This window comes from Tachysurus vachellii, chromosome 14 (assembly GCF_030014155.1).
Source record: "Tachysurus vachellii isolate PV-2020 chromosome 14, HZAU_Pvac_v1, whole genome shotgun sequence".
NCBI lineage: Eukaryota > Metazoa > Chordata > Actinopteri > Siluriformes > Bagridae > Tachysurus > Tachysurus vachellii.
This window is the reverse complement of record NC_083473.1, coordinates 19870205-19880971: the sequence shown is the minus strand read 5'-3', so window position 1 is coordinate 19880971 and position 10767 is coordinate 19870205. Positions and strand designations below refer to the sequence as shown.

Genomic DNA, 10767 nt, shown 5'->3' with positions numbered 1-10767 from the left:
CTAGCCTTTGCAATTTGTTAAGAATGTCACACACTTTGAGTGTTAAGAAGATCCGCCCTGTCTTTATGGACAAAACCCATATCTGCACTGCTGACTGAATCAGAAAATTATGCAATTTTTAGCACAGAGGAAAGCAAGCAGAATTTTCATTAGCACAGATGCTTTCTCTCGACTTGCCTTTTAAAAAGCTGCCTAAAGTTTTCACGAAGAGACAAAGAAACTGAACAAATGAGACTAAAGCGTGGATGAGAAAAAATAGACTTCCCTAATTGTCAAGTGTCCCTGACCCAGAGAGAGAGAGAGAGAGAGAGAAAGAGAGAGAGAGAGCCATCAGAGCAGGAAGACACAGTGACGCTTTCCTTCTAAACTAAGTACAAAAGCTGGTTACTAGCAGAACTCTAAAGCACGATGCAGTCATGGTTAAGGAACCTATATTTTCACATATACAATTATCAAAACTAAACGTATGATCAGAAATCAAAACATCAATCCAAGGTCAAAACCATAAAGCACTAGGCACGATAACATGGAAAACAACACTACATTTACTGGGAAAAAAACCTGAGGTTCTCCTCTTGCTTGGGGTTGGCTCTGGGTTCTGTGGTTTCCTCCCCCAGTCCAGAGACATGCTTTGTAGGCTGATTGACATCTCTAAATTGTCCCTAGTGATGAATGGGTGAGTGTATGCGAGTGTGTAATTGTGCCCTGCAATAGACTGGCTTGCTTTCTAGGGTGTTCTCTACCCTGTGCCTGGATTCTCCTGGGATAGACTTCAGGTTCATTATGACAAAGTAAGATAAGCATTGTAGAGAATGGATGAATGGATGAGTAGACAGATCCCTGAGCAAGCTACGTCACAGTGACATAGCATGTTTAATAGCATATAGCCATCTTTAAGCCACAGAGACGTAGCATGTTTAATAGCATATAGCCATCTTTAAGCCACAGAGACGTAGCATGTTTAATAGCATATAGCCATCTTTAAGCCACAGTGACATAGCATGTTTAATAGCATATAGCCATCTTTAAGCCACAGAGACGTAGCATGTTTTATAGCATATAGCCATCTTTAAGCCACTTTGTTGAGTGTCAGAATCGGAAAAGTCACATTCATATTTACCGCATGCTATAAAATCGGACACCTTTCCAAGCCAACAGAAATGCTCATTTCACCTCAGATAATTAGCCTAACTATCATATCAGTGAAATACACAGTGAAGACTTAGCTGGCTTAGCTTGCTCGTTAGCTAACATGCCTTAATTATATTGTTTTAAAAAGCTACATACTGTAGCTCACATAAAATCTAGAAACTAGCTACTTAACGCTAGATGGCTAGCTAATCTTGTTGCCTATAATGGACATGTTTAAACTTTTGCAATCATAAAACATTACGTCTTGAAACAGAAAAGTTGTACTTAATAAGAAGCTTAAATATCTTTCTTTTTAGTATGACTGCTTAGAGTTTCTATGAGTAAATATACCCGTTCAGTTTAGTTTACCACTTAGCATTATCTAGCCACTGACAGGATGCCATGCCAAGCCAAGCTACAGTTACACCATTAGAAAGTGTTTAGTTTAAGACAAGTTATCACCTTCTGTCCAATGAGAATCAAGTACTGGAAAAGCCTTGACGCATGTCATACTCACGTCCTGAGGGACACCAGGTCACGTTTGTGGTGTGAAGGAATGGAGAATGGTGCAGAGTGGGGTTTGACAGGTGTCTTCAGGTCGGTTGGAGCTGGTATGGTTTTGACTACAGGAAGCCAGAGAGACGCTGAGGATATATTTCTGGGCAACAGTTTCTCATTCTGAGTAATTTGTAGTGGTTTGACAGAGCGCAGGAGAAAAACTGGCAGGAGCGAGGTTCAGTAGTCTCATGTTGAGATGACGATACAGAACAAGCAGCTGAGCTCAGAGATCCTCTGGACGTTAGGAAGGGAGAACCTTCATGACTGAGTCAACCCAGTCTAAGAGAAAGAAAAACATTCACACGCACCTTATCTGGAGCACCTTCTATAGAGGTTGCCTGGCAACATATCAAACTTTCACTCAGATGCTCTACTGTTTAATATGCTACATTCGACATGTTATATAACCAATATATCACTGCACTAGTAACAAAAAGTTAACCTCTGCACATGATGTGGGGATAGAATGCGGTTATTGAGAATACAGAGACGTTCCATGTTATTTAAAACTGTGTGTGACTCTGGAAAGTTTCTATTGATATCATGATGATTTATTTCATATTAATCTGAGGTGGGCCAGAAGGTGGCACACACACAGCAGATGGATAGCTCACTGTCTGGAACTACTCCAAGGTTGTTTGTATTGTCAAATGGTCTCTACTTTCTTACTCACGTTTGCTCCTGGGAAATTCTTCACAAGGGCATCTGTGCCCAAGTGCTAAACAGAAACCAGCTAGCATGAAAGATCTGATAAATTAACTTATGTTTGGACTGTACATAAACAGTGTGTATATCCTATAACATGTTTTTATTAGAGTATAAGCTTTCTGTTTGCTGTAGTAGGTTGAAGGGACAACAGACAAGCCCCATGGATTTATAGATTATAGAGTATAATAAAGCTCCATTGGATTTGAGGCTGGAATAGACTTTTGACATTAACTGGTCATCTGAAACATTATAGATATATATATACTTTACTAAAAACACCTTAAAGAGCCAAAAGGTTTATTTTGCATTACTAAAGTTTAATGGATAGGCTTATGTGTACGAATAGCATAAATTAATCATTAGGATAATGGGATAATGGAGTAGTGTGTGTGTGTGTGTGTGTGTGTGTGTCTGAGAGAGAGAGTGGGCATGTATTTACTTTTCTCTATGATCATATTAAATAATTTTGATGGCGTTGGTGACATATTTCAATCGCCCTCTCCTAGACCTGCATTTTTCCTTTGGTTGCCGAGGCAACCGCTGTGTGTTGGTGACGATCATGCAGTGCGAGCCACACAGGAGAAATCAGTGTTTCTGTAGCTTCAATTTGCTTAGTTCAGCTTACAGCCTTTGAGTGTGTAACATTTTTTTTTATAAATATCTGTGTGTGTGTGTTTGTGTGTGTGTGTTTGTGTGTGTGTGTGAGTGTGTGTGTGTGAGAGAGAGATAGAGAAAGAGAGAGAGAGAGAGAGAGAGAGAGAGAGAGAGAGAGAGAGAGAGAGACTGTGTTATAGTGCATATAACATTTTATGTGTTTTATATGAATAAACATCCCATATTGAAGATTGTCCTCCTCTCTCTCTCTCTCTCTCTCTCTCTCTCTCTCTCTCTGTCACACACACACACATACATACACACTCACAAGTAGTAAACACTGAATCTTGCAAAACGTTTCATAATACAGTAGCCTAAGGTCTCAATCCAACAGAAAGATCCAACAGATTTTGAGAAATACTGAAGACCCAAAAAATCAATAACACCAAGAATTAAAACGGAATAAAGTTCTACGCACACATATGCAAATAAAATAGATTTCTAAACCATCAGCCCGTGTTAGTATGCTGTGAAATGTATTCATTTACTGTACGTTCCATGCAGCTGACTTAAGTTTATCTTTGTCCATAAACATAATGAAAACAGAATGAGTGCAGCACTGATGCAAGCTCTCAGTAATCTATAGTACATACACTGTAGGTACCTACCGCATTCATACAGTATGTGCTCTTTCCAGTTTTATTCCCTCTGTGTCTTCCACCAGATGTTGGATTGTGGCTGTGTGGATTTGTGATCATTCAGTAAAAGCATACACAAAAGCTTTAATGAGATCAGACACTGATGTTGTAAGAATGAGGATGTCTGGGGTTCAGTTGGTGTTCCAGTTCATCCCAAAGGTGTTCAGTGGGGTTGAGTCAGAGTCAGGGCTCAGTGAAGGACACTCGGGTTCTTCCAGTCCAAACCTAACACACCATTTCTTCATGCAACTCTGTGCTTTGTGCACAGGGGCATTGTCATGCTGGAGCAGGGTTTGAGCATCTTAGTTCTAGTGAAGGGAAATTGTCCATGGTCCTGGAGGACGGTTGCTTTATTTCACTATGTACTGCGTCAGCTATACTGTATACAGTATGATTGAAATGACAATAAAAGCATCTTGACTTGACTTGACTTGACTTGACTTGACTTGACTTGACTTATCTCCTCTCCTATCAGTGTGTGTGGTTTTGTCCCATACATCATGCTTAGTTAGTTAAAGTGCTGCTTTTAAAAACACACGTTCACATTTTCACACTTAAATCCATTTTATTTTTGATACTGATTATTGATTCTCCTTCTTTTTGGCAGATTTCAAAACGTCAGCATAAGAAAACAGAGATCTTTAGTAGAACATCTTTTTTAATATTGCAGCATTATTGTTCACATTTATTTTATGTTTAAATTAAAATTCAATTAAAAGTCCTCTCTCTCTCTCTCTCTCTCTCTCTCTCTCTCTCTCTCTCTCTCTCTCTCTCTCTCTCTCTCTCTCTATTTAGGCAGGTTTTTTTATGTAGCAGTTAACTCTGCAAAATAACTCATTAACTCTGCAAAATAAAACCATTTTATAAAGTTTTAATAAAGTGGTTCATTTAAACTTGCCTAGTATTTTTATCAGGAGTTCTTGTTGTGCACCAGTGAATTTGTCCCCTATGTCACCTGTTTCTTATTATTTTGTCCATATTACAGTATTTATTCATTCTTTGGACATATTTGGATATTACACGTATTATTTCATTTAAATAACCTAGACACTGAAACTGACTCGCTCCAGCATCGTTTCTGATCCCATCTCGGATCCCATCCGTCTGTCAAGATGAGCGTCTTCCCCCTAACCTGATCAGACTAGTCTTTAGTCTCTAGTTTATTACTACAGATGGTAATTGTGACAAAATGAATCTTCTGTTATAATAATAATAATAATAATGAAATCTCCTGTTTCATTTCTTGTATCTATACACAAAGAAGGCACCAGAATGAAATGAAATAATAGCATTTGCATTTTAATTTTCTTTATAAGAATGCAACATCAGTGTCATGAAGAAAAATCAAATCATCTTGTTTTCGTGATTTCATTTCCTTCATGTCGGTGTTACATGATCAGAATTGAATGAAATTCTAACAGGAAAAAATTGCAAACTGCAAACACGTCATATGTGATGGAATTAAGCTGCTTTGAGACAATGGGAATTGGTAAAAGCGCTATACAAATAAATTGAATTGAATTAAAATCATAACATAAAACGAACAAAAATAATGCAGTTTTAAAGACACATTGAACAAGAGGGATGTGTGGGATCACTAAACACACCTACTGAACATTTACTTTACATTTCACACCTTTTTTCTGTTCAAAGTCATCCAATATGCTAAGCAGCTACTGTATGGGCATGACTAGGACTTAGTCATGAGTGGACGTCAGACCACGTCCACTCATGTTTCTGCTCTGAATGCTGATCTAAATAAATAAAAATAATACAGAGGAGCAGAGCACACATTTGAGCAGCACACAGGAGATGACTATAGGGACTGACTGGACTGAGCAGGGTGAAGATTTTATTTCATTTAAAATGTGAAATGATACGTGATAGTCTTCAGGAGAGGAGGGTCGATGCCGTTGTATGGCTGTAATTACTACAGACTGAAGTGAACTGAAGTGTACGTGAGGTGGCGGTACGAATATGGTAAACCAAACCTGTTACATAGAAACAAAACTGTCAGAAAATCATAGAGGCAGCGATTGCAAGTGCAGAGTGTAAAGGAAACAAACTCATAGTGAAGCACAAACTAAAATAACAAAACCTCCAGACTGTGAAAGAGGCTGTGGACATGACACAACAAATGAGACACAGCAACTACAGAAGCAAGAGCAAGAAGTGCTGAATGACAGGAAGTTATATAGCTGTGCTCAGCAGGGTGAAATGAGACTGAGGCATGTGATGCGAGGTCATCATCATCATCATGGTACATACAGGGGCTGATGGGTAATTTCAGCATAACCATAAGATTTGAAGATTTACATTATGTGGATATAAACTAATGAGTTTATCAATGCAACTCTAACGTGTGTTATTTATAATTCTTTATGAATATCTCAGTACAGTACAGTAGCTCCCAGAGTGTTAATGTATTCCACCAGAGTCCATTTTCTGTCAAACTGCAAAATATTTATAGATGTTCCTACAGTACATTCACACAGAAGGAAAACCGTAAGCGATTTATTTATTATTTTTCAGTTTATCAAGAAAATTGCGGCATTAGTTAGTTAGTTTAAGCGTCAGGGTTTCTATTATAATTATGCCCATGTAAAGTAATACAGATAAGATGAAGAAATAGAGATGAAAATATTATATTATTCTACTTTAGGGTGGGGGCACGGTGGCTTAGTGGTTAGCACGTTCGCCTCACACCTCCAGGGTTGGGGGTTCGATTCCCGCCTCCGCCTTGTGTGTGTGGAGTTTGCATGTTCTCCCTGTGCCTCTGGGGTTTCCTCCGGGTACTCCGGTTTCCTCCCCCGGTCCAAAGACATGCATGGTAGGTTGATTGGCGTCTCTGGAAAATTGTCCGTAGTGTGTGAATGAGAGTGTGTGTGTGTGTGTGTGTGCCCTGCGATGGGTTGGCACTCCGTGCAGGGTGTATCCTGCCTTGATGCCCGATGACGCCTTAGATGACGCTCCCCGTGACCCGAGGTAGTTCGGATAAGCGGTAGAAGATGAATGAATGATGAACTTTAGGGTTTTTTTTCGCATCATAATGGCAAGTGGAGGGGTTGCATTTCAATTTTTAAATTTCAATTCAAATTTGATTTCTTCCACTAATTATTTTTTTTAGATTAAAACCAAAAACCTGCACTTCAGTCCATCTGTCCGCTTCATAATAGCTGCTCATTCTGAACAATAATGAAGGCTTGGGCTAATTGAGAGTCCTCTGTTTACACGTACACACACACACACACACACACACACACACACACACTCAGCTTTGCCAGTAGCTCATTATTATGTAAGACTACACTATCAGCTAACTCCAGATGACTGGGGTGTCTGAAAGAGGCTTAGAAAAGACTCTCTGTCTCTCTGTCCCTGATTACGTCTCTCTCTTTTCTCCACCTCACCTGGCGTCTCGTTCCTGCCTCTAATTTGGTGTAATTTGTTGAAAATATCTAATAGATCCTATGAAATACTTTGAAATTAATATTGCGCTTCTGCTTTGCTGCAGTGTCCCCTGGTCCCTGATGAGCGATGAAGCTGTAGAGCTTCTTCCTCTCTAACGTAGGCATTTGCATCTTCATAAAAAAAAGCTTTTCTAGAGAGAAGAGATGATGTTCAGCATCACTGCGGCTTTCATTTCCCACCAGTTCCTTTCATATCCAAATAAATCCAAATAAATGTTCTCTCACTATATGGATGTCCACTATAAACGTCCCCTCACTGTATGAATGTCCACTATAAATGTCCACCCACTGTATGAATGTCCACTCTAAATGTCCCCTCACTGTATAAATGTCTACTATAATTGTCCCCACACCGTATGAATGTCCACTATAAATGTCTCTTCACTGTATAAATGTCCAATATAAATGTCCTCTTACTGTATGAATGTCCTCTCATCATATGAATGTCTACTACAATTGTCCTCTCACTGTATAAATGCCCACTATAAATGTCCCCTCACTGTAGGAATGCCCACTATAAATGTCCTCTCACTGTATGAATGTCCATTATAAATGTCCTCTTACTGTATGAATGTACACTATAAATGCCCCCTCACTGTAGGAATGTCCACTATAAATGTCCTCTTACTGAGTGAATGTCTACTATAAATGTCCTCCTACTGTATAAATGTCCCCTTACTGTGTTAATGTCCATTATAAATATCCCTTCACTGTGTGAATGTCCACTATAAATGTCCCCTCACTGTATGTGTGTCCGATATAAATGTCCCCTCACTGTATGAATGTCCACTATAAATGTCTTCTTATTGTAGGAATGTCCACTATAAATGTCCTCTCACTGTATGAATGTACACTATAAATGCCCCCTCACTGTAGGAATGTCCACTATAAATGTCCTCTTACTGAGTGAATGTCTACTATAAATGTCCTCCTACTGTATAAATGTCCCCTTACTGTGTTAATGTCCATTATAAATATCCCTTCACTGTGTGAATGTCCACTATAAATGTCCCCTCACTGTATGTGTGTCCGATATAAATGTCCCCTCACTGTATGAATGTCCACTATAAATGTCTTCTTATTGTAGGAATGTCCACTATAAATGTCCTCTTACTGAGTGAATGTCTACTATAAATGTCCTCTTACTGTATAAATATCCTCTTACTGAGTGAATGTCTACTATAAGTGTCCTCTTACTGTATAAATGTCCTCTCACTGTATGAATGCCCACTATAAATGTCCTCTTACTGTATGAATGTCCACTATAAATGTCCCCTCACTGTGTGAATATCCATTATAAATATCCCCTCACTGTGTGAATGTCCACTATAAATGGCCCCACACTGTATGAATGTCCACTTTAAATGTCTTATTGTAGGAATGTCTACTATAAATGTCCTCTTACTGTATGAATGTCCACTATAAATGTCCCCTCACTGTGTGAATATCCATTATAAATATCCCCTCACTGTGTGAATGTCCACTATAAATGGCCCCACACTGTATGAATGTCCACTTTAAATGTCTTATTGTAGGAATGTCTACTATAAATGTTCTCTTACTGTATGAATGTCCACTGTAAATGTCCCCTCACTGTATGAATGTCCATTATAAATGTCTTCTTATTGTATGAATGTCCACTACAAATGTCCTCTTACTGTATGAATGTCCACTGTAAATGTCCCCTCACTGTATGAATGTCCACTATTTATGTCCTCTCACTGTATGAATGTCTACTATAAATGTCCCCTCACTGTATGAATGTCCTCTCACTGTATGAGTGGCTACTATAATTCTTCTCCCACTGTGTGAATTTCGACTATAAATGTCCTCTTACTGTAGGAATGTTCACTATAAATGTCTCCTTACTGTCTGAATGTCCTCTCACTCTTATGTCCACTTCCTCTCCTCTAACTGTATGAATGACCCGTATATCACTGTATGTATATCCACTTAGTCTCACCTTACTGTATGAATGTCCTGTTATTGTACGTTTACTCACCGTTTTATATCTGCTTACTATCCACTCACCCTAGTGTTAGCCAAAGCATTTTACATCGTACTGAATCGATAATAAACCTTAATGTGCGAGTGTTAGAGTTTCATCCATGCAGTTTAATTCCTGAATCATGTGACCACTGGAACTGCATATTTTTATCCATTGGGCGAGGGTCTGATTGTCCTGCTCTGATAATGCTATTTTCATCAGGTCTATTTTTGAATAGAACACTCTTTCATGTGGTGCATCATGGTACTTATTGCCATGGTTACTTTCCAGCCTGCTTGTCCAGGGTAACTAATGTACAGTACTGTGGGTGAATAATAAAGTGTGGTATTTACCGATGTTGTTATTCTGCTCTTTATGAGATGTGGTCATTACCCTTCAACAGAATGGCACAGTGTCTGAAAGCAGAGCCGATCCTGTAGAGTACACGTGTAGTAAATAGTAAATGTGTAGCACAGATGTTACACTTTACAAGCATGCTTTACAGCTCCTGAACGTATGAGCTACTGCACAGAATATAGAGCATGATGCTCGCTTTATTACTCAGTTGTTTCATTTCAAATCCTTCATGTGAGCTACGGCTCAGAAACCGTGTGAGGACCTTATCAAAGAGACAAATAGAGATGGTGAAGGGCGCTAGACTTATATATCATATGATCAGATAAAGAATTGAAAATGTTTATCTAGAACACAGCAGTTTTCGGTCATACTGCTACTCTGATTTGGTGTTTCATTGTGTTGACTGTAGCAGATGTTTGGTGCTCAGAGCTTTAATCAACATGATTTAATTATCCATAATGCACCACACAGTCTGTCCACTGAGCTTATTATTTATTGCTTGACTTGTGTTTGTGTTTGTTAATGTGTACACTAGAGTCTAAGTACATTTATGGTTAATGCGCTCAGATCTCTGTCGGGGTGCGCAGTTGATTGGACTGATAAAGCTTAAGCAAAGGTCATTAAAGGTGAAACTCCACAGGCAGTAGATTCATTGTACTATGTGTGTGCTGTATGCATCTGTGTGTGTGTGCGCGTGTGTGTAGGTGTTTGTTTCTGCATGCACGTTTCTGCAAGGTGGGAGAAATATATTTCCCATGAAGAAAGGTTTTTGTTTGCTTGTTTGTTTTGAGGGTTCCCCAATTTGGTCTCGTCAGCTTCCTCCCACTAGCTAGTCCTTCCCTATCTACATGACATCTTTCAACATCTACTAGCATGGGCTTCCGCTAAGACATATACTGTAAATCCAACTTCTGCATTTGTCTTCTAAGTGCTGCTCGTGCTGCGTCACACACTTGAAGGGAAGAGTGTCTACTCTGTTCTTTGTGCAGGAGCTCACAGATACTTGTGATTGACTAGTGGGAGACAGAATATACCCCACCTACCCAGCCTATTTGCGTGGCCAATTTTGTCTGAACTCGAAAGATTGTAAGGCTAGAGACCAATGAGTAATTGGTTCCTAGGTGTCTGCATGCCAAGAGTTGTGATCATCATGGTGGAAAGCACTGGTGCTTCTCCTCCTCTAATACCGTACCTTGGACAAAAATTCCATGAAACCTGTGTCTAACCTGTTCGTCTGCAAAAAAAAAAGGAAGAGAGAAGTTAG

The 10767-nt window shown here is 39.2% G+C and overlaps 1 protein-coding gene across 4 annotated transcripts in view; it reads left to right on the top strand.

Moving 5' to 3' along the window:
- anks1b (ankyrin repeat and sterile alpha motif domain containing 1B) overlaps positions 1-10767 on the top strand; it is a 177583-nt gene that overhangs the window by 122946 nt on the left and 43870 nt on the right. The gene's annotated exons all lie outside the window — the stretch shown is intronic.